Source organism: Schistocerca nitens, chromosome 3, assembly GCF_023898315.1.
Source record: "Schistocerca nitens isolate TAMUIC-IGC-003100 chromosome 3, iqSchNite1.1, whole genome shotgun sequence".
NCBI lineage: Eukaryota > Metazoa > Arthropoda > Insecta > Orthoptera > Acrididae > Schistocerca > Schistocerca nitens.
This window is the reverse complement of record NC_064616.1, coordinates 131,005,008-131,029,450: the sequence shown is the minus strand read 5'-3', so window position 1 is coordinate 131,029,450 and position 24,443 is coordinate 131,005,008.

Sequence of the window (24,443 nt, the reverse complement as noted above, 5' to 3'; positions counted from 1 at the left end):
TGTGCATAACACGACGTGGGAGATTTGAAAGCGATCCGATCTTCAACGTTGTTTTACACCGCTTGTAAAAAAAATGAAGCACCCATAAAGAGAGAAGAACACGAAATGTAATTTGACGGTATGGGAGAGTACAAAACACTGAAAGACCTGAGTCGAAACAAGGCCCCCGGAGTAGACAATATTCCATTAGAACTACTGACAGCCTTGCGAGAGCCAGTCCTGACAAAACTCTACCATCTGGTGAGCAAGATGTATGAGACAGACGAAATACCCTCAGACTTCAAGAAGAATATAATAATTCCAATCCCAAAGAAAGCAGGTGTTGACAGATGTGAAAATTACCGAACTATCAGTATAATAAGTCACAGCTGCAAAATACTAACACGAATTCTCTACAGACGAATGGAAAAACTGGTAGAAGCCGACCTCGGGGAAGATCAGTTTGGATTCCGTAGAAATATTGGAACACGTGAGGCAATACTGACCCTACGACTTATCTTAGAAGAAAGATTAAGAAAAGGCAAACCTACGTTTCTAGCATTTGTAGACTTAGAGAAAGCTTTTGACAATGTTGACTGGAATACTCTCTTTCAAATTCTGAAGGTGGCAGGGGTAAAATACAGGGAGCGAAAGGCTATTTACAATTTGTACAGAAACCAGATGGCAGTTATAAGAGTCGAGGGGCATGAAAGGGAAGCAGTGGTTGGGAAGGGAGTGAGACAGGGTTGCAGCCAATCCCCGATGTTATTCAATCTGTATATTGAGCAAGCAGTGAAGGAACCAAAAGAAATATTCAGAGTAGGTATTAAAATCCATGGAGAAGAAATAAAAACTTTGAGGTTCGCCGATGACATTGTAATTCTGTCAGAGACAGCAAAGGACTTGGAAGAGCAGTTGAACGGAATTAAGTCGGGTGATGCTGAGGGAATTAGATTAGGAAAAGAGACACTTAAAATAGTAAAAGAGTTTTGCTATTTGGGGAGCAAAATAACTGATGATGGTTGAAGTAGAGAGGATATAAAATGTAGACTGCAATGGCAAGGAAAGCGTTTCTGAAGAAGAAAAATTTGTTAACATCGAGTGTAGATTTAAGTGTCAGGAAGTCATTTCTGAAAGTATTTGTATGGAGTGTAGCCATGTGTGGAAGTGAAACGTGGACGATAAATAGTTTAGACAAGAAGAGAATAGAAGCTTTCGAAATGTGGTGCTACAGAAGAATGCTGAAGATTAGATGGGTAGATCACATAACTAATGAGGAGGCACTGAATAGAATTGGGAAGAAGAGGAGCTTGTGGCACAACTTGACTAGAAGAAGGGATCGGTTGGTAGGACATGTTCTGAGACATCGAGGGATCACTAATTTAGTATTGGAGGGCAGCGTGGAGGGTTCAAATGGTTCAAATGGCTCTGAGCACTATGGGACTCAACTGCTGAGGTCATTAGTCCCCTGGAACTTAGAACTAGTTAAACCTAACTAACCTAAGGACATCACAAACATCCATGCCCGAGGTAGGATTCGAACCTGCGACCGTAGCGGTCTTGCGGTTCCAGACTGCAGCGCCTTTAACCGCACGGCCACTTCGGCCGGCAGCGTGGAGGGTAAAAATCGTAGAGGGAGACCAAGAGATGAACACATTAAGCAGATTCAGAAGGATGTAGGTTGCAGTTGGTACTGGGAGATGAAGAAGCTTGCACAGGATAGAGTAGCATGGAGAGCTGCATCAAACCAGTCTCAGGACTGAAGACCACAACAACATGATGTTATTTCAGTGATTAGAGACTCGTGTCAAATTTAGAAATAACTCGGTAAGGTGAGCCCACTTATCCGTATGACGTTACACTCCTTTCTGAGTAGGATGCTTTCACCTATTTGGCTGGGATGGTTGTGACAAAGCCGCCACACAGCTGTTGTGACCGGTCTTTGATATCCTCCATACTCGTACCGGGACGAAGGTAACGCCCGAGCTGGTCCCACACATGTTGTATGGGGGACATATGTGTGGATCTTCTTGTCCACGGGAATTCCTCAACATGAAGATCCATGGCTGGACATAATGCGATGCTACTCATCGTTAATCCATGCTTCCCAGTCACGGAACGACTCGAAATGCAGCCGTCTGTGTTGTGGTGTTAAACGCAGTCTACGCATGGGGCGGTAAATCTCTATTCCAGTTGCTTCTAGTCTCCGACCAGTAATGCAAGATGACACAGAATATTGCATCTAATCTATTACTTGGTCTCGAACGGCAGGCGCAGATGTGACTGGGTCACGATGTTCTTGGTGCACAGTGAGACGATTTTCCCTGGCAGCGATCAGCCTTCGTCGACTGCAACCTTGACGGCGGGCATGCTTGCCCTCACGTTGCCATGCAGTCCCACTCTCGCATCGGAATGCCCCACAATACTGGATGTGGTGTCACCGCTAGACACCACACTTGCTAGGTGGTAACTTAAATCGGCCGCGGTCCTGTAGTACATGTCGGACCCGCGTGTCGCCACTGTGGGATCGCAAACCTAGCGCCACCACAAGGCAGGTCTCGAGAGACTGAGGAGACCTCAGCCCCAGTTGTACGGACAACATAGCTAGCGATTGGACGTGCTAAGCCTTGCTCTCATTTGCCGAGAGATAGACAGTAGAATAGCCCTCTGCTAAGTTAACTGGCGACCACCTAGCAAGGCGCCATTTGTATCAGTGCCTATAGCTTACTAATATTCAAGAGAGATGTATTCCAAGGACTAAATAAAAGTTAAGTAACAAGCATCTACGTACTTTTCTTCTTATTCATTTATAAGTCTCATGTTCCAGACTTCACGCCCGTCTGCGTTAGCATTGCGTGCCCTATCGGCTACAGCATGACATACATGGGACCTATCTCAGATAAAATAAATAAATTATTTAAGAACACAAGCGTGACAATAGCGTTTAAAACTACTAACCCCCTACAGATGAAACTGAAACACACAATTGGAGACTCAAATAGATACCTAAAGTCAGGCGTTTATAAAATAATATGTAATGACTGTGAAAAACAGTATATTGGCCAAACTGGCCGTAACTTTTTAACACGTTTCAAAGAACATACTACTGGTACTGCACGTATTAAATCAATATTTGGTCAACATCTTGATGGATGCAATCATTCTGAGGGTTGCGTTTCTAGCAATTTGAAAATACTACATACTGTGCCAAAAGGACCACTGCTAAATACCTTAGAAGAAATTGAAATTTTTTCACTTCACAAAAGTAATCCATTATCTGTTTTAAACGAACAACTTCAGTTCAAAGACAAACATTTCTTTGAGCTTTTCGATGATCTGATTTAGAATGTTTACTCTTCTGTCCTTTGTTTTTTTAAATTATAAAAAGTTTTTTAGCAAATATTTTATCTTTTCATTGTAATTGTCTTTTACCAAACATTATTTTATGTTTGACTATCTGTTTTAGAATTTTGCTTTTATGCTTTTAGACTGCATATTGCTAATTGACATCGTTTTATTTTTGACACTGGCTCATAATTTTATAATTTTAAATTCTCTCATTTTTATTTGCTTATATGACTGGCATATAACTTGAGGATTAGCTATGCCTTAAACAAGCACATGCAATCTACATATCAACTTCATAGATAATATTTCATATATACGGACAACTACTTCGTATCATATTTGGACAGCATATAGTATACATGTCAGCTACAGATTATTGTAGCTTACTCTTTTCGTTTCAATAAAGACATGCTGCTCAATAATACATCGTCTGACGCCAGTCTTTTGCCATTCTACTTCGCAACAACTTTGTTGGAAAGAAGCCTGCTGCCACATCTTTGCACTGGCGTTTGTCCTCACCATGGCAACCACTAGTTCGATTATCGACTTCACAATAACTTCTGTGAAAAAAGCCTGCTGCTTCATCTTTGCAACGGCGTCTAACTGCACCATAGCAACCAGTGGTTCCAAATGGTTCGCTGACTGGCCTTCAGAGGGCAACCCATGTACTGCCAAACCGAAGTTTATTTTCCTACGTATTTAAATATTTTTAAGGCTTCATAATTGACAATAGCTGTTTAATAAGCTAAGTTTAGTGTATATTTATTTCTAATTTCTTGACAATTGTTCTTTTAACTAAGAAAGTTTTAATTGTAATTCGACTTATAACTCATTGGTTAATAATGACATCATGCAGTCAGAAGTGGGTGGAGCCTCCATTATATATAGTAAGACATGCACTGGTTTCTCCAGTAGTGATTCTTCAAGGAAAGAGGTTCCTACTCAATGGTAATTCAACGTTTTATAGTTTTATAACTTTATGTATTTTGTTTAATGTATGTAGCCCTCTAATTAAAGCTTTGTATACAACTTATAGGTCTGAAGATGACCACAGTAGTGGTTGAAACCGGTCACCTTGTTAAATAAATTGTGATCAAGACTGTTTTTAATAGTAATTAATTACAGCATTGTGTCTAGGCTGTATGGTCTAGACACAACATTATTGGCGACGAGAAAAAGAGTTTGTATTAATTCGTTTGTGTCATGGCTTCGCCACAATCTCCGGATGTACTGTCCGAATTTTTTCGCTTGCAGAATCAGCAGTCGCAGGCGTTATTGGATGCCCTGGGACAGCTCGTCCAGGGTCAACGTGTGCTGCAACACGATGCGGCAGCCGCCGCTTCATCGCTACCGCAGCCACAACACGCCATTGCACCGCAATTTAGGCCATTCGTGGCGGCCGATGAAACATGGCAAGAATGGTCCCGCCAGTTCCAGTTTCATCTAACAGCCTACAGAATTCAAGGTAATGAGCGGCAGCCGTTTTTGCTTTCTTGTGTCGGTGTGTCTACCTACCGTGTGATAGTGAAATTGTTTCCCCGACGCGACGTGGCAACTCTGACCTACGAAGAAATTTTGTCTGCTTTAGATGCCTATTTCAAGGAAACAGTTAATGTAGTTGCAAAAAGGTATACGTTCTTTCGTACAAAACGTACGGCCGGTCAGACTAATAGGGAGTGGGTTGCGACATTGCAAGGACTTACTAGGGAGTGTGCGTTTGAATGTGAATGTGGCCTCCCTTATTCAGATACTATGGTGCGTGATGCAATTGCACAGAACGTTTCTGATGTTCGCATACGGGAACAGATTTTGAAACTAGTAAATCCCTCCCTTCAACAAGTGATAGACATATTGGATAGGCAAGACACACTTGACTCTGCTCAGGACTCATTTGAAACTTCGCCAGCAGTGTGTCACATTAACCGGCCCGCCGCGCCCGCTGCACGGGACGCTACGCGGCCCTCGCGCCCGTCACAGCAGCGGCAGCCTACCTTGCCAACACGTGCGCCGCGTAAGCAAGCAACTGCAGTGAAATCATGCCCGCGGTGTGCAACTAGACATTCGCGTGAAAATTGCCCGTCACACCAAGCTATTTGCTTTTACTGTCAAAAGAAAGGACATGTTCAAAGTGTTTGCCAGAAAAAGCTTAGATCAGGCAATCACAATAATTCCAGGCCCTTTGCTTCGCGCCGGAATCGAACCCAGGACAATCAGGCTCGTGGACCTTCGCCCATGGACATTCATGTAGTTCATTCCCACCCGTCCAGTGACACTTTAGCTAACGGTGACTGTGTTCGTCCCACAAACAGTGTGCGTCGACGTCGCCGAAAATCCCGTGAAGTCGCAAGTGCTTCTGTACCTGTATCAGTTCAAATTGCACGTGACAGTCGCTCTTGTCGTCAGCAGGACGATAAACTTTTTGTGGACTTAAACTTTGAAGGCAAAGTGATACCATTCCAGCTCGATACCGGAGCTGCAGTTTCATTGCTCAATCACGACACGTACAAACAACTGGGCAAACCGCCATTGCGTGCCGCAAATGTTAAGTTACATAGTTACTCTGGACAGCATATACCTGTGTTAGGACGGTGCAGCCTTCTTGCCACATACATGGGACAGACAAAACTTGTATCATTTTACGTTCTTCGTTCTACTTCTGCAGTGAACTTGTTTGGTTTAGATTTATTTCAGTTGTTTAATATGTCTATAGTAAATCGGGTCCTATCAGTGAATCAGACTGTGCCTTCCGCCAGTGTTTCTAGTCTTTGTGAAGAATTTGCAGACATTTTGCACCGGGCCTTGGTTGCGCTAAGAACTATGAAGCGCATTTGGAACTGCAAGAAAACGCGCAACCGAAATTTTTCAGAGCGCGCAATGTTCCCCACGCATTGCGTGATGAGGTCGCCAGAACATTAGCCGATTTAGAATCTCAAGGTGTAATTGAACGTGTGCAGGCTTCTCTCTGGGCCTCGCCCTTAGTAATTTTGCCAAAACCTTCCGGTAAACTGAGACTTTGTGTGGACTTCAAGGCAACAGTGAATCCACAACTTGTGACTGCCACTTTTCCTTTGCCCCGCCCGGAAGATCTTTTTGACAAACTGTGCCCGGGAAAATATTTTTCCAAATTGGACCTAGCAGATGCGTACTTGCAAATACCTGTGGACGAAGAATCCCAGCGCGTCTTAGTGGTTAACACGCATCTTGGCTTGTATCGCTTCAAAAGACTGCCATTCGGGTGTGCATCCGCCCCTGCTTTGTTTCAGCAATATTTACAAACTGTTTGTGCGTCGGTCCCTACTGCTGCGAACTATCTGGACGATATTGTGATCTCAGGAAAGACAGAAGCCGAACATTTGCAAAATCTCCGAACATTATTTCAGGTCTTGCGTCAGAATGGTCTTCGCTTGAGGAAGGACAAATGTGTGTTTTTTGCTCGGGACTTACCCTACCTGGGGTATGTCATAAATGCCCAAGGTATACATCCGAGTCCAGAGCACCTCCGTGCCATACAGGAGTTGCCTTCGCCACGGGATGTTAAACAACTACAGAGTGTGCTGGGTAAAATTCATTATTATGCAAAGTTTGTGTGCAATGCTTCTTCCATTTCAGCTCCGCTTCATCGCTTACGCCGTAAAGGTGTTCCGTTCGTCTGGACGACGGAATGCGAACGCGCCTTTCGCCAGTTGAAATCGGCGTTACTTTCAAATACGTGCCTTACGCCATTCGATCCCCAGAAACCCCTTTTGTTGATGGTAGATGCATCGGATTTCGGGATCGGTGCTGTGCTTGCGCACAAGGATGGCTCGCATGATCGCCCTATTGCCTTTGCGTCCAAATTGCTCTCATCTGCGCAAAGAAATTATTCACAGATAGAGAAAGAAGCTTTAGCTCTCGTGTTTGGTGTTACAAAGTTTCACGATTTCTTGTATGGTCGTCACTTTACCATCATCACGGACCACAAACCTTTGACATCGCTTTTTCATCCGACCAAGCCTGTACCTCCACGTACAGCGCAGAAATTCATTCGCTGGTCACTTTTTCTCTCGCAGTACCGCTACGATATCTTGTATCGGTCCACTGCTAAGCACGGAAACGCTGATGCGTTGCCCGTTTGCCTGTTGCTGAGGATAAAGCATTCGATTCTTCCGAACTTGCTTGCATGTTCATTGATTCGGAAACCGATGACGTGGTCGAATCGTTTCCGATTGATTTTCGTCGTGTAGCTACAGCCACAGCTGCTGACCCTGTCCTTGCTACTGTTTTGCGTTTTGTTGCTACGCAATGGCCCTTGTCAAAGTCACGGATCGAGGATCCTTTGGTTCGCCGTTTTTTTGCCCACAAGGAGAGACTTTTTGTACGACGTGGTGTTTTGTTGTTGCGTTCCGATAATGATCAGTCCAGAGTCGTGGTCCCACGTTCGTTACAGTCCTCTGTCTTAAAGCTTCTTCACCAAGGACATTGGGGTATAGTGCGTACGAAACAACTTGCTCGTCAGCACTGTACTTGGTTCGGAATCGATGCTGCGATTACGAATATGTGCTCCTCTTGCGTGGCGTGTGCCGAACAGCAATCCGCACCGCCGCGGCAATTCTTTGCCTGGCCGAAAGCCACTTCCCCTTGGCAACGCTTGCACATCGATTTTGCTGGTCCATTTTGGAATGCTCGATGGTTGGTTGTGGTCGATGCTTTCAGTAATTTTCCTTTTGTTGTCCGGATGTCTTCCACGACGTCTTCTGCCACAATCCAAGCCTTGTCTGCTATCTTTTGCATTGAAGGTCTTCCGCAGACTATTGTTTCCGACAATGGCCCACAATTCATGTCCGCTGAATTTCAGTCATTCTGCAAGGCCAATGGTATTCAACATCTGACATCCGCGCCGTTTTCGCCTCAGTCAAATGGTGCCGCGGAACGATTGGTCCGGACTTTCAAGTCACAGATGTTGAAGTTGAAAGAGTCACATTCTCGGGAGGACGCATTGTTGCTCTTTTTGTCTTCGTATCGCTCTCAGCCCTGCGATGGTCGCTCGCCGGCTGAATTGCTCCATGGTCGTTCTCATCGCACCTTGATGTCTTTGCTGCATCCGCCACATCAGGTTCCTGTGCAGCGGCAGACTCCTGCTTTTGCTCCTGGCGACGTTGTCTATTATCGCACCTATCGCGGTTCACAGCGTTGGCTCGCAGGGCGCATTCTTCGCTGCCTCGGCCGCGCGATGTATTTGGTTTTGGGGGCCTCTGGTGAGGTGCGACGGCATCTCAATCAGCTGCGCCTCTGTCGTCGCCTGGGTTCTGCCGCTCCCCGTCTGCTTTCAGCGACGGCGCCGTCAGGTCAGCGCCCTGGGGACCCATCTACTGGCTCGCCTCACCCCCAGGTGTTACCGACGCTGCCTTCCATTTTGCCTCATGGCGTCGCGCCGCCGCCGCAGCCTACGCCGGCGCCGCCCGCAGTGGACGCTTCGCTGCAACCGCCACGCGCCTCCCTGGGTCACGCGCCGCCGCTCGCTTCCCGTGACCAGCCGTCCTCCGCCATGGACCTCTTGCCCGCTCCGGACCAGATGTCGTCATCGCGCGTCGGATTCCCCGACGCAATGGAGGTCGACCCTTCGGCCCCTCCTGTCTCATTACGTGCGCATACACCGCATGTTGACGTGCACCCTGGACTAGGTTTTCGGGCGTTTCCTAGCTCCCCTCGGACCGAATGGCCGGGTGCGGGTGGCACAGCCTCGCCTGTTGTTAGGCTCCCCACCTCATCGCATACGTCGCCATGCGGTCCTCCCCACGGCGGGTGGAAGCCTTATCTCACGACCGTTCGCCGATTTGCGGGGGAGGAATGTGGTGTCACCGCTAGACACCACACTTCCTAGGTGGTAACTTAAATCGGCCGCGGTCCTGTAGTACATGTCGGACCCGCGTGTCGCCACTGTGGGATCGCAAACCTAGCGCCACCACAAGGCAGGTCTCGAGAGACTGAGGAGACCTCAGCCCCAGTTGTACGGACAACATAGCTAGCGATTGGACGTGCTAAGCCTTGCTCTCATTTGCCGAGAGATAGACAGTAGAATAGCCCTCTGCTAAGTTAACTGGCGACCACCTAGCAAGGCGCCATTTGTATCAGTGCCTATAGCTTACTAATATTCAAGAGAGATGTATTCCAAGGACTAAATAAAAGTTAAGTAACAAGCATCTACGTACTTTTCTTCTTATTCATTTATAAGTCTCATGTTCCAGACTTCACGCCCGTCTGCGTTAGCATTGCGTGCCCTATCGGCTACAGCATTGTGTCTAGGCTGTATGGTGTAGACACAACACTGGATATGGCACAATCCGGCCAGCCAGCCAAATCGATACCCACAGTGAGGCCACTTTCAAATTCCGACAGGTGCTGATAAACCAGCCACGCTGGCCGGAGTGGCCGAGCGGTTCTAGGTGCTACAGTCTGGAACCGCGCGACCGCTACGGTCGCAGGTTTGAATCCTGCCTCGGGCATGGATGTGTGTGATGTCATTAGGTTAGTTAGGTTTAAGTAGTTCTAAGTTCTAGGGGACTGATGACCTCGGAAGTTAAGTCCCATAGTGCTCAGAGCCATTTGAACCAAACCAGCCGCGTCCTTCATAGTCATCCCTCAAAATGAGACGCTGTTCACACTCCTTACATAGCCTACCAAGCCCGGTATGAACACTAAACGCGAAGAGCAAGGATGCACTCTTGCAGCCGTTCTAGTGTTGAACGCTATCCACAACGGATTTCAAATTGATTCCTTGTTTCTGGATTTCCGGAAGGCTTTTGACACTGTTCCACACAGGCGGCTTGTAGTGAAATTGCATGCTTATGGAATATCGTCTCAGTTATGTGACTGGATTTTTTTTCCTGTCAGAGAGGTCACAGTTCGTAACAATTGATGGAAAGCCTTCGAGTAAAACAGAAGTGATTTCTGGCGTTCCCCAAGATAGTGTTATAGGCCCTTTGCTGTTCCTCATCTATATAAACGATTTGGCAGACAATCTGAGCAGCCGTCTTAGGTTGTTTGCAGATGACGCTGTCGTTTATCGACTAATAAAGTCATCAGCTGATCAACACAAATTTGCAAAACGATTTAGAAAAGATATCTGTATGGTTCAAATGGCTCTGAGCACTATGGGATTTAACATCTGAGGTCTTCAGTCCCCTAGAACTTAGAACTACTTAAACCTAACTAACCTAAGGACATCACACACATCCATACGCGAGGCAGGATTCGAACCTGCGACCGTAGCAGTCGTGCGGCTCCGGACTGTAGCGACTAGAACCGCTCGGCGACCGAAGCCGGCATCTGTATGGTGCGAAAATTGGCAGTCGACCCTAAATAACGAAAAGTGTGAGGTCATCTACATGAGTGGTAAAAGGAATCCGTTAAACTTCGGTTACACGATAAATCAGTCAAATCTAAAGGGCGTAAATTCAACTAAATACCTGCGAATTACAATTACGAACAACTTAAATTGGAAGGACGACATAGAAAATGTTATGTGGAAGGCTAACCAAAGACTGCGTTTTATTGGCAGGACACTTAGAAAATGATGCAGATCGACTAAGGAGATTGCCTACACTGCGCTTCTCCGTCCTTTTAGAATACTGCTGCGCAGTGTGGGATCCTTACCAGATAGGACTGACGGAGTACATCGAAAAAGTTCAAAGAAGGGCAGCACGTTTTGTATTATCGCGAAATAGGCGAGAGCGTGTGGATACAGGATTTGCGGTGGATGAACCGTGAATTTACTTTCAAAATCTTTCTTCTTAAAGAATTTATTTACTAGCCATTCATCAAGAACATTAACACATTTAATCACTGTAGGTGAGCGTGGAAGTAGTTGCCAGGAAGTAACTGATGGAAAATGAAATTACTTTTAACCAAAGTGAATTTTATTCCTATAAGCTTTTCCAAAAACATATTTAAAATTTAATAGCAGAAAAGCACCCTCGAAAATCAAGTTACAATTTTATTTAGAGGCAGAAGGAACAATATTAACAGCATGAGCCTTTGGGCTGAGAAGCTTGCCTGCTCCCTTTCAACACGGCCGTATTCATGACCGCTCACAACAACCTGTGAAAGAGTACACTGGTGCAAATCTGCAACATACCAGATTACTTTAAACTAAAAAAAATTTAACAATTCACACAAACACGTAAACTATGCACCCCGTAAGAGGGATGGAAATGGTACAACACTCAAATTATTTGCCACAGAAACTGCGATTTGTTTTCTTTCCTTTTTTATTTTTTTAAGGACTCTTACGGCGGAAGGGTCTCAACCTTAGAACCTAAAATGACTAAATAAAATCCATATAATGCAGACTTACATAAAATGTACAACATGCTCTAATTTACACATATACCAGCTCGCAAGATGATAGGCAAGATAAAAACATATTTCAAGAATTCGACCTTTAAGCAATAAATTCGTTAACACCGAATCCGACAAACATGACATAGGCAGACCGACAGACAGAACGACAGCCACTAGCTGCCTAACAACTGCGAACAAGAGACCGACAAGCAAGCTGGGGACGAGAGACTGACCAAGAAAACAAGTAGAATTTAACAAATAAATGAAACAACATATCTCAAGTCACTTAACTTCTAATAAACTGAGATTTCTGGCGAATACCTGGCGCAGCACCCCCAACGCTCTCCCGAACCGTCCGCTGCCAGCCACTTCAACGGACGCAGGAAGGCGAGCCGATCGGGCGTCGCAGCTCGCACCGGCCAGTCCGACGTCGTGGGCCGACCCCTGCCGCTCCCTCTACACGGCGCGGCCCAGTGGACCGACGTGGCGACCTCACACGCGCCGACGCCAAGACGGACAAGTCATCCCGCGTCTCAGCGCGCGACCGACCAACCGATCGATGCAAGCGCCAACGACTACTGCCCGGACTAACTCGAGCAGGCTTGCGGCCTAACACATACTAGCACTCCGGACGACAGACAGACACTGACTGCTGCCCCACACCAAGCCGGCTAACCAACTGCCCAGACTCGCTCCGACTGACAGACTGCCCCCAGTCTCACTCCGACTGACCCCCTGCCGAGTTTTTTTTTTTCTTTATTGCGATTTCATTCCCCTGCCCAATATGGGCAGGGGAGGGCTGTCAGCGGCACAATCCGCCGCTCTACAGCCGAGTGACATGACAACTTAAAATAAGAATAAAAGGGTTCATACATAAGGCGATAAAGGGGAACTTAAAACAGAATAATGGGAGAAAATGGAGGTAAAAAATAGACTAACACGGAGACGTTCATGGAGGACCGTTAAAAAAAAGTCACCAGAAAGTTAAAAAACATAGTTGGCGATTCTTCAAAACTCGGAGAAGACACTGAATGGACATGCACACGTTAAAAGTCGGCCACAGTAGTAAAAACACTCCGGAACAACACACTTAAAACCCTCTTGGAGCACACACGACGAAGAGTAAAACTGCCAGGCGGGACCTGCCGAAGGAAAGGGCAGAGAGGATGGAAAAGGAGGGGAGAGCAAGGGGCAGCAGGGGAAGCGGCAGGATGAAGAGAGGGGCATCAGTGGGTACACGAAGAGGCAGGAGACACGTGGAGCGGGAGATGAAGAGGGAAGACAGGGCAGGAGGGAGTGCAGAGACACTGAAAGGAGGCACAAGAGATGGAGGGGGAGTAGGAGGGGGAAGCCGCTCAGGAGGAGGGAGGGGGAGGACAGGGAGCCCTGAGGAGGAGGCAGGAAGATGGGGTTAGAGTTGGTAGGAAGGGTAGATGTCAGGACGAAGCTCATCATCCGGGAGTGGTAGACGGTGGAAGTTGTGTTGGCAAAGGAGATGGAGGGTGTGGAGATGGAGAGAGGGTGGGACACAACGGTAAAGGTGCGGCAACTTATTGGGGGTGGAGTGGAAGGGAGACACCAGGGGGTGAGGGGGATCAAGGCGGCCGACAATATATAGTGTGCGGATGTGTTCAAGGAAAAGGAGAAGGTGGGGGAAGGGGATGAGGTCGTAGAGGATGCGCGTGGGGGACGGAAGGAGGATGCGGAAGGCGAGGCGGAGCGCATGGCTTTATAGAACTGGGGAGGGGCGGAAATCCAAGCTACGCTGGCATAACAGAGGATGGGGCGGATCAAGGATTTGTAGGTGTGAAGGATGGTGGAAGGATGCAGACCCCACGTTCGGCCGGCCAGGAGTTTCAGGAGGCGGAGGCGGTTGTCAGCTTTGTTTTGGATGGTAAGGAGATGGGGAGTCCAGGTGAGGTGGCGGTCGAGTGTGAGGCCAAGGTATTTGAGGGTAGGAGTGAGGTGGATAGGACGGCCATAAATGGTGAGGTAGAAATCATGGAGGCGGAAGGAGCGGGTGGTGCGGCCTATGATGATCGCCTGGGTCTTGGAGGGATTACCCTGCCGAGCTGATAGCGCCCCTTAAATGCACGTGAACAGCAACTTTTCCCCTTTTCTACCAGAGGGAGACACCAAAGCTGCGATTGCCACAGCGGCGCCACCGCCAGAGACGGAAGGCGACTGCTTTACACTAGGCGCTGCGGCGCGCTCTTCAAAACAGCAAATTTTACCACGGCTCAGTGGACTTCATTAAAATAAAGGCGTTTTTCGTTGCGGCGGAATCTTCTCACGAAATTCCAATCACTAACTTTCTCCTCCGAATGCGAAAATATTTTGTTGACACCGACCTACATAGGGAGAAACGATCACCATCATTTTACAGAAAGATATAGGTGTTCGTACTTACTGCGCGTTATACGAGATGGAATAATAGAGAATTGTGAAGGTGGTTCGATGAACCCTCTGCCGGGCACTTAAGTGTGATTTGCAGAGTATCCATGTAGATGTAGATGTAGATGTAGATGTACCTGTTACAGAATGCTGTGGGTCTTAATCATTTACGAGGGTTGGAACTTTAATAGTGGCAACTATTTATTTACAGCTCGTACAAAATAGATACGTGTTTCAAAGTTTTACTGACCTCCAAAGTAGTCACCAGCATTGTGTATAACCCGGCGCCAGCGATGTGGAAGTCGTAGGATACTCTTAGCAGTGCCAACTGTGTTGATAGTTCGAGTGGCGCAGTCTATTGCCCGACGAATTTGTAGCAGCTCTGAAGCGAAAACCGTGAAATGTTTCTTTCAGTTTATATATCGAGTTGAATTCACGAGAGCTTCAGTCAGGGGAGTGCAGAGGGTGGTATAGCACTTAGCCCCATCAGTCAAACAAATCAGTAACAGCTTTCACTGTACGTGCTTGAGCATTGTCATGCAAAATGATGGTCAGGCCCTGCAGAAAGTGTCATCACTTCTGTCTCTAAGCTGGCCGTAGGTTGTGTTCAAAAAGTGAATAGCATTTTTCTCTATCTTTATGTTTAACTGTTTAAACGATTCAGAACTTGCACTGAGATTTAATTTAGTTTTACTCGTTTGCTCTGACACATTTTGTGACCTTAGCTATGCCTGACAACTGTTTTCCAAGATTAGGCGTGAGGGAAGTTAATTTTTTTTTCGAATTTACTTACATCTGTGTTGTCTTGGCCGTAATACTAAGATCTTGTCAACTACAGAATCCAAATGCTTAACCTGTTTCTTTAGCAAACAGGCCTGACCAACTCAAATTAATATTTTCATAGTTGCCAGCCGTCAAATGAAAGATGGCGCTGGTCTGGAGGAGTTTTATTCACTGAATTTCCATATGCGGAAATGTTTCACATCGTTTCAGTCGCCTGCCGGAAAGTGTTTTCTTCCCGTGCGTACACTGGCCCCTTTCCTTGCGGATATGTGAGAGTTGTGTCGTATGTGTAATTGTAGAGTGTTGATGAGGGTATGGGATGTGTGTGTCGTTACAGTGCGGAAACGCTGTGACAAATATATCTGAAAAGATCGCGAGCAGAATCGTGGTTTTTTTTTTTTTTGGGGGGGGGGGGGAGGTCTTGGTGCTCGATTTCTATTTGAGCTAGGAACATGGGATGGTGTAAAAAGATTTTGGTTTTGCTCAGACCAGCGGTCGTTTGTATAGTCATACGAACATTTGTCATACTGTAGCTGTTTTATAGAATATTACGAAAGGTTTGAAGGACGAACCGAAGCTTTCACTCGTGTGAATCGATTAATTCCTTTTGCAAAAGATTTTAAATGGGCTGAAATTAATGCTCAGATTATGGCACCATTTGTATATGCACCGTTGGGAATTTACGTGCAAACACGGTCACACTAAAATAACTCCGGACAGGAGCGAGATTGATTATTCAAATTTGGTCTACCGATGCATCGGACCTTGGTCTAAAACAAGTTTTAACTAGATGAAAAAACATGCTTTTCTGGGAGGTTAACAAAGTGTGCCACTTCTATACTTTAAACTTGAACAAAATCACTTCAAACTTTGCACGAAGGCAGAAAAATGGATGAAGTCATAACGAATTATTTTATTATCCAATAATATTTATTCGTTATCGAGAAATTATGGTTCAAATTCAAAAAAATGGTTCAAATGGCTCTGAGCACTATGCGACTTAACTTCTGAGGTCATCAGTCGCCTAGAACTTAGAACTAATTAAACCTAACTAACCTAAGGACATCACACACATCCATGCCCGAGGCAGGATTCGAATCTGCGACCGTAGCGGTCACGCGGTTCCAGACTGAAGCGCCTATAACCGCACGGCCACACCGGCCGGCTATTCAAATTCCAGGTAAATGTAGCACGTAAAATTCCTTCCTTCTTGAACTGTATGTGTGGAAACGGTTTAACGCGAATCAAATTATAAAAGAATGCATTTTTACGGTAAAATTGGAAACTCTCTTTGAAAAATCTAGCTTCATTCGGATATTACGTGCAAAAAACACGTTTCTGTCAGCTTTTTACGGGCATTACTTTCATGTTTGAAACTTGCGCGAATCCCTTCAAATTTTGTAAGAATGTAGACACATACATACAATTAATGGGCATCCTGTTTGTGAAAGCTTTAGCCGTTGCAATTATATAAGGAATGTGGTTCCAAATGAAATTACAAAACTTATACTGAAGCAGTTGTCGCCCGAAACAACTAAATTCTACATCGGTTGCCCAGTTAGGGCAGTCAAACATCAAAATTATGGTAGAGTAAAAGCTGGGAACCACAATGTAGATAACATATGGGCGATCAAATAAAACCTTCTGTAACACTTTAAATGTCGTGAACATTTACGACCGATTATACGTTTGTAGCAGACATTTTGCTCTCTCAGTAAATGCGCTGTTCTCTTCAGCATGAGCTACCTCGGCACGCCTCGAACCTACACGGAATTAACCACCCGTTCAATTGGCCGCAGAGAGTTGCTGGGAACAGTTAGAGTGTGTAGTAGTGGGGACAACTGGAAGCGTTCGAGTCTCGGTAGCAGAAATCGAGTGAAGCTGTCGATAAAATTGAATGTGCGTTATTTTTAGAGAAACCGACATGCAAACCACTGCAGCCGTGTATGATCGGAAAGAAATAAGAAAGAGAAAGAGAGAGACAGGTAGGAGGGGGGGGGGGGGGAAGGCAAGAATGGTCTTTGTTTAACGTTCTCTTTCCTCTTTTTTTTAAAAAAAAGTTACACCGCCAGATATTTTCATCTATTTTACCAGCTTCAAGAAGTGAGGTTTCAATCCCAAGCATGTTACAGATTATGATGAAATTTATTTACAAGACATTTTTAATTCGTACGACGTAACGTTTGTGTCATTCTATTTCACCTGAGAAGCATGTATTTAGTATAGACACATTAAAAACTCACAGCCCTGGCCAACGCATGACTTGAACGTATGATCTTTACTTTACTAGGCAGCAATGCTGTCCTGTGCCACGGAGGCTAGCCGGATGCTAAATGTTTATTATGCGTTTCCACACTAACTATCCTCCTCCACCACTCAGAAAGAACTTGGCACGGATAGACTTCTATAAACAAAATATTGTTTTCGGTGAAATTTCGGAAACCTATGAGAGCAATATAGTTAAGAGGTGTCAAGCTCCAGAGCAAAGTGTTTGTTATTCTTTTACATTAGCAGAGTCTGGTTAAACAGAGTACTTAAACTAAGAAAGTAAGGGGGCCAGCAGTTCTGCTGGGGGAGGAACAGCTACCCAGTGCCCGGCAGAAGTACCTAGAACATGTTCCTTTTCTATCACTACTCTGCTATTGGCTCGTTATAGCCCAGTGGCGCTCCCGGTTTCCTAGAAATTTCACGGCGTGACGGGGGATGTCGGAGGGACGCTCAAGAGCAATCAATACTTCCCATATGGCTAGCACGAAGCACGTCGGCTTGCCTCGGCCGTTCGGTTGAGCGTGGGGGGAACACGTGGCTGTCTCCATGGTTACGGTCGGTGCGGACGGCTGCTGAGCGCGCGAGGGGGGAGTCTGCAGACAGCGGCTTGCTCCGGGCTTCAGGGAAGCCACACCTGCTGTTTCCAAGTCTGCCCGACAGAACGCGCTTCTGCCATTCAATACTAATTCGTCTTTGCCTCGCTTCAGGTCGTTCCCTTCGTAGGTGCATAAAATTAGGCTGACTTCCAGCTTGCATTAGCAAAACCACGATACAGCTCTTTTTACCGAAGAGGCTAAAAGACGATTTATTGCAATCTCTTTAAAGCTATAAGAAAATTGTCAGCAAGAAATCATATTGAAGGGCTTATGCCTTCACTTTTGTCAAACAAAAGAATCTCAAAATAACTTTGTGTAGTTTTTCACTTCTAAATCTTATTCCAACTGTCACGTGAAATTGACCAGTTTGTTGATTTATCAAGATCACGAAAGAACTATTTGTCTACACAGTTACATGATGATTTGTCAATAACTCGTCATTTGCTTGACTGATGGTTTCCTATTCGAGGGAAATAAAACAAACTGCGCTGCCTTGTAACGTGGCTGTCGTAGGTTGGAGACCCTTCTTGATCATAAGTGTGACTTTCAAAAATGCCACTACAGAATGAATCCTTCAAATTGACCGACAGTAATCACGGAAATGATTGCACATATATTTAAGTAACGAATATGAGATTATACAAATCAATAATCAAGATTATAAGGTAATGAATACAGCTTATGACAAGTGTATCAAAATTGCGCTGTCTGCAAGGCCGAGAAGCGAAAAGTAAAAAAATGGTTCAAATAGCTCTGAGCACTATGGGACTTAACATCTGTGGTCATCAGTACCCTAGAACTTAGAACTACTTAAACCTAACTAACCTAAGGACATCACACACATCCATGCCCGAGGCAGGATTTGAACCTGCGACCGTAGCGATCACGCGGCTCCAGACAGCGAAAAGTAAATTTAAGACAAAAATAATTGTAGAAGTTACTATGCGCAGACAAAAGATAGAAGCCAAGGACATTTGACTTACTATTGTAATTTTCTAAAGAGACTACGTACATAATTACTTGCTAGTGCTGAAATTCATATATCAAAATGTGATATTTTAGAAAAAATTTTGAGTTCACGACGTGAAAACTTTCAGATTAGAATTATGTTGAACTTCTTCCTCTTGTTTGTACAGTGTAGCAGTTCATGGAAAATAAGCTGTAAATTTTCAAAATTAATCGCTTTCATTCGTAAGGTAATGTGCTGCACACCAGATACACTGCGTCAGGATCTTTCTTGGCTCTTAGGGGCAAGACTAGCACAGAATAAAGAAAAATAAAGTCGCAGTGAGGAATTTTTTTTTCTTTCCTTATAAACATCACTCTCTTCCAAAAGAAGTGCAGTCAGCCGACACTCTATGTGTTAAATTGCTGATTTGAGTAAAAAAAAAGTGGTATGTTATTTATGCGGCTCCAACGATAATGACTGGAGCCAACGATAATGAGAACAAATCCATAAATTAAAAATAGTAGTTACTGTTAATATTGTCCACCCCTGGTAGCTGAGTGGTCAGCGCGACGGAATGTCATACCTAACGGCCCGGGTTCCACTCCCGGCTGAGTCGGAGATTTTCTCCGCTCAGGGACTGGGTGTTGTGTTGTCCTTACCATCATCATTTCAGCCCCATCGACACGCAAGTCGCTGATGTGGCGTCAACTCGAAAGACTTGCACCAGGCGAACGACCGATCGAGGTGGCGCCGTGGTTAGCACACTGGACTTGCTTTCGGGAGGACGACTGTTCAATCCCGCGTCTGGCCATCCTGATTTAGGTTTTCCGTGATTTCCCTAAATCGCTCCAGGCAAATGCCGGGATGGCTCCTTTGAAAGGGCACGGCCGACTTCCTTCCTCGTCCTTCCCTAATCCGATGAGACTGATGACCTCGCTGTTTGGCCTCTTCCCCCAAACAACACAACCCAACTCGGGCGAATGGTCTACCCGACGGGAGGCCCTAGCCACACGGCATTTCCACTTCCACCGTTAACATTGAATATAAGAAACAATTGTTGTTGTTCATACTCGTTTGTATGCTGTTAGTATTGGAACAAGGTGGGCACCAGTCAAAAGTACAGTTATCCAAGATGGTGGAGATGACGTCATCAAAGATGGCGGCGATGACGTCAATCAAGATGGCGGATTTTGGCGGGAAGTTTGAATTAAGGTGAGAAAGTGCCATGCCAACCCAAAAACCAGAAAAATGGCGGAAAGTTCAAATTCCAGCAGGATAATGCACCACACCCCGGTTATCTCTACTAAGCAAACAAAATGGCGGGGAAAAAAGTACTTGTCTTTATTATTTAACCAATTTCATGTAGGTGTGTTCTCCACTGAATCAGGACTCCAACTGGCTTAGTTCATATCAGTGACAGCAGAGGGCGCCAATGTGACGTCAGATCATGACGCAAGTACCGTCATTAAAGATGGCTGCACCCGGTGTATCCACCACGAGCTCCAGAGCCCAACTGGCTTAGTTCATATCGGTGCCACCAGAGGGCTCTCTCCTGATGTCAGATCATGACGTAAGTACCGGTATTCAAGATGACGGCACCCACTGTGAGCTCCAGAGCCCAACTGACTTAGTTCATATTGTGGCCACCAGAGGGTGCTACCGTGAAGTCGGGTGATGACAAAAGATCGTCTGTTCTCTCGCGCGCGTGTCTTATAACCGGACACACTCCGCGTCAATAAAATTGTACTGCAGTCAGCCTCAAATGCTGGTTCTCTAAATTTCCTCAGTAGCGATTCACGAAAAGAACGCCTCTTTTCCTGCAGAGACTCCCACCCGAGTTCCTGAAGCAGTTCCGTAACACTCGCGTTATGATCAAACCTACCAGTAACAAATCTAGCAGCCCGCCTCTGAATTGCTTCTATGTCCTCCCTCAATCCGACCTGATAGGGATACCAAACGCTCGACCAGTACTCAAGAATAGGTCGTATTAGTGTTTTATAAGCGGTCTCCTTTACAGATGAACCACATCTTCCCAAAATTCTACCAATGAACCGAAGACGACTATCCCTTTCCCCACAACTGCCATTACATGCTTGTCCCACTTCATATCGCTCTGCAATGTTACGCCCAAATATTTAATCGACGTGACTGTGTCAAGCGCTACACTACTAATGGAGTATTCAAACATTACGGGATTCTTTTTCCTATTCATCTGCATTAATTTACATTTATCTATATTTAGAGTTAGCTGCCATTATTTACACCAATCACAAATCCTGTCCAAGTCATCTTGTATCCTCCTACAGTCACTCAACGACGACACCATCCCGTACACCACAGCATCATTAGCAAACAGCCGCACATTGCTATCCACCCTATCCAAAAGATCATTTATGTAGATAGAAAACAACAGCGGACCTACCACACTTCCCTGGGACACTCCAGATGATACCCTCACCTCTGATGAACACTCACCATAGAGGACAACGTACTGGGTTCTATTACTTAAGAAGTCTTCGAGCCACTCACATATTTGGGAACCAATCCCATTTGCTCGTACCTTAGTTAGGAGTCTGCAGTGGGGCACGGAGTCAAACGCTTTCTGGAAGTCAAGGAATATGGCATCCGTCTGATACCCTTCAGCCATGGTTCGCAAGATATCATGTGAAAAAAGGACGAGTTGCGTTTCACAGGAGCGATGCTTTCTAAAGCCGTGCTGATGCATAGACAGCAACTTCTCTGTCTCAAGGAAATTCATTATATTCGAACTGAGAGTATGTTCAAGAATCCTGCAACAAACCGATGTTAAGGATAGTGGTCTGTAATTTTGAGGATCCGTCCTCCTACCCTTTTTATATACAGGCGTCACCTGCGCTTTTTTCCAGTCGCTCGGTACTTTACGTTGGGCAAGGGATTCGCGATAAATGCAAGCTAAGTAAGGAGCCAATGCAGTAGAGTACTCTCTGTAAAACCGAATTGGAATCCCATCAGAACTTGGCGATTTATTTATTTTCAACCCATTCAGCTGCTTCACAACCCCAGGGATGTCTATCACTATGTCCTCCATACGGGAATCTGTACGAGACTCAAACGGCGGTATGTTTGTACGATCCTCCTGCGTGAAAGATTTCTCAAATGCTAAATTTAAAATTTCAGCTTTCGTTTTGCTGTCTTCCGTTGCCTGGCCGCACTGATCAGTGAGTGGATGGAAGCCTTCGACCCTCTTACCGATTTTACGTAAGACCAGAATCTCCTTGGGTTTTCAGCAAGATCTTTTGATAAGGTATGACGGTGGTAGTGGTTGTATGCTTCGCGCATCGCTCTTTTTACAGCAGCGCGAATCTCCACTAACTTTTGCCTGTCCTGGGTCTTTTCCGTCCGTAACCCACTTTTTTGGCACATACATCTCCAATGCGTGATTTACAATGTGTTTAAAATTTGGCCATAATTCTTCCACGTCCATCGTACCGGAAGTAAATGAAGTCGATTCATTTACTAAGTGGGGTGCTAACAACTGCTTATCTGCTCTTTCTAGTAAGAATACTCTCCTAGCCTTCTTGACCGACTTTTTAACTTTCGTAACCATAGTCGTAATGACAACATCATGATCACTAATCCCTGTCTCAACACTGACACCGTCGATGAGGTCTGGTCTGTTCGTGGCTACCAGATCTAAAATATTTCCATTACGCGTTGGCTGTCGATTTAGCTGCTCAAGACAGTTTTCGGATAATGTGTTCAAAAGTAATTCACACGACGGCTTATCTGTACCACCTGTAATGAATCCATAGATATCCCAATCTATACTAGGTAGATTGAAGTCGCCTCCAACTAATATAGCATGATCCGGGTACTTCTGCGATACAGAGTGTAGACTCCCTTTGAATGATTCTAGTAGTGTCACGGTGGAACCTGGTGGCCGGTAATGACACCCAACAATTAACTTTATTTGTCATAGCCCTTTTAAACGTGTCCAGATAACTTCACAATCACACTGTACATCGACCTCAGTAGACACAATATTTTTGTCAACATTCATGATCTAGCACCCCCCCCCCCCGCCCCCTAGAATGCTGCACTCCTATTGGCTACTGCATTAGACACGTGATTCGACTTAATAGAACCTAGAACTTGGAATTAATTTTCACCAATGTCACACCCACCTGGACTTGGAATCAAATAGTTAAATTCTCAACCACGATCCTCAACCCAGCACCACGCCCCCTTACCGACCCATGTTGGTGGGCTAACGTGCACTAACCTGTACTAACGTGCACAGCGCATGACGCCATCCAAGATGGTGGGGCGAAATGGTGGGAAAATAGATCTGAACACAAGTCTTTATTTTGCAGGCAATGTCTCCATCATGAGGTTTACTGTCAAACTGACATAGTACACATACTGCCATCAGATCGTACTGTCATCCCTTCTATGATCTAATCCCAGATGGTGGTCTGTAGAGGTGAGAATTATGCTAAAATTACTCAGGCTGCTGGGGAGAGCATGGAAGGAGTCCAGTCTATTTACTTTCGAACATTTTATTTAGAGATCGAATATATTTATCACACTGAGGCAAAACACTCTCCATCTTATGCTTGTGCTGACAATACACAGTCTGCAGATACGATAACAACTCCTAATTTACGCAAATAAGTGAAGTACAGACATTCAAACTCCTCCTAAATAATTCCGCTCATTTATGTCTAGACACGCTCAGTACTCGTAAACTGTCCAAATAACTCATAGCACAGCGTACAGACCTGTTCGCAAAATAATCCGATCAGCACGCGCACACACCCTCCGCCATCCCCTCTCCAGTAGAGCTCACAGACAGCCCAACGACGTGGCGCGGCCGTCAGCTGTCAAACCACGCACAGGCCCCCCGCCCTCTGGTCCCACAAGCATGAGCCGGCGAGATCTCATTCATACTTCATTTCTGTGAAGTTCCTATCCAAATACGTGGTCACCTAGACACACGTGCTGACGTGATCGGGCGGCAGCGCAGTCAAGAGCTCCAGCCGAACACAGGAGAAAGTTGTATGCTGGCGCCGTTGATGACGCGACCGGACAGGGCCGGGGGCTTATTTACAGTGTGTGCAGCCCAAGCAGGACTGCGCGTGTGAGGCGTTCCTCGCTACCCTCACTCTAACTGCGGTCCAACCAAGACGCTGCAGAAATCCATTCCAGAATAGCAGAACATGCTTTCTCCTTAGCAATTCTAATGGACCGTAAGTGACGTTTGACTGACGCTTCGCCGTGCGTAGCTACATACCATCGCAAACGCATCTAGCAACGTCATCAATCTTGTACTCAAGTCACATTGCTATCTAAAAGAATAACAAAGTCAAACCCTAGTAAATTCCATAATCCCCCAGAAATACTTAATGTGCGCTTTTGTACTAGTTTTCGTCTTCTCTCAGCTTTTATGCACTGAAATTCTTGCCCTAACAGAACCTCTTTACGAAAATAACGCACAATTACGTCCAATGTAGTCCTTCCTCGCTGACCTAACCCCATCGCGTTACACCAGTCCTGCTCTCAACATATGCAAATGTTCGCACAGCTACGTAGAGGCTCCCACATCCCAGCACAAAGCATGTTAATCGATCAAACATTATCATTTGTTCTTATCGAATTTACTCGTAGAATTACTGATGCCAGCGGTATCCAAGCAGCATCCAACTCTTCTTTCTGGGACTTTCAGCGGTAAAATTATTTTGCACAGATCGCTAAAGTGCATTACAATTAAACCCTTAAACTTCTCTATAGATCATCAAATACATACCATACTCACAACGATATTGGAA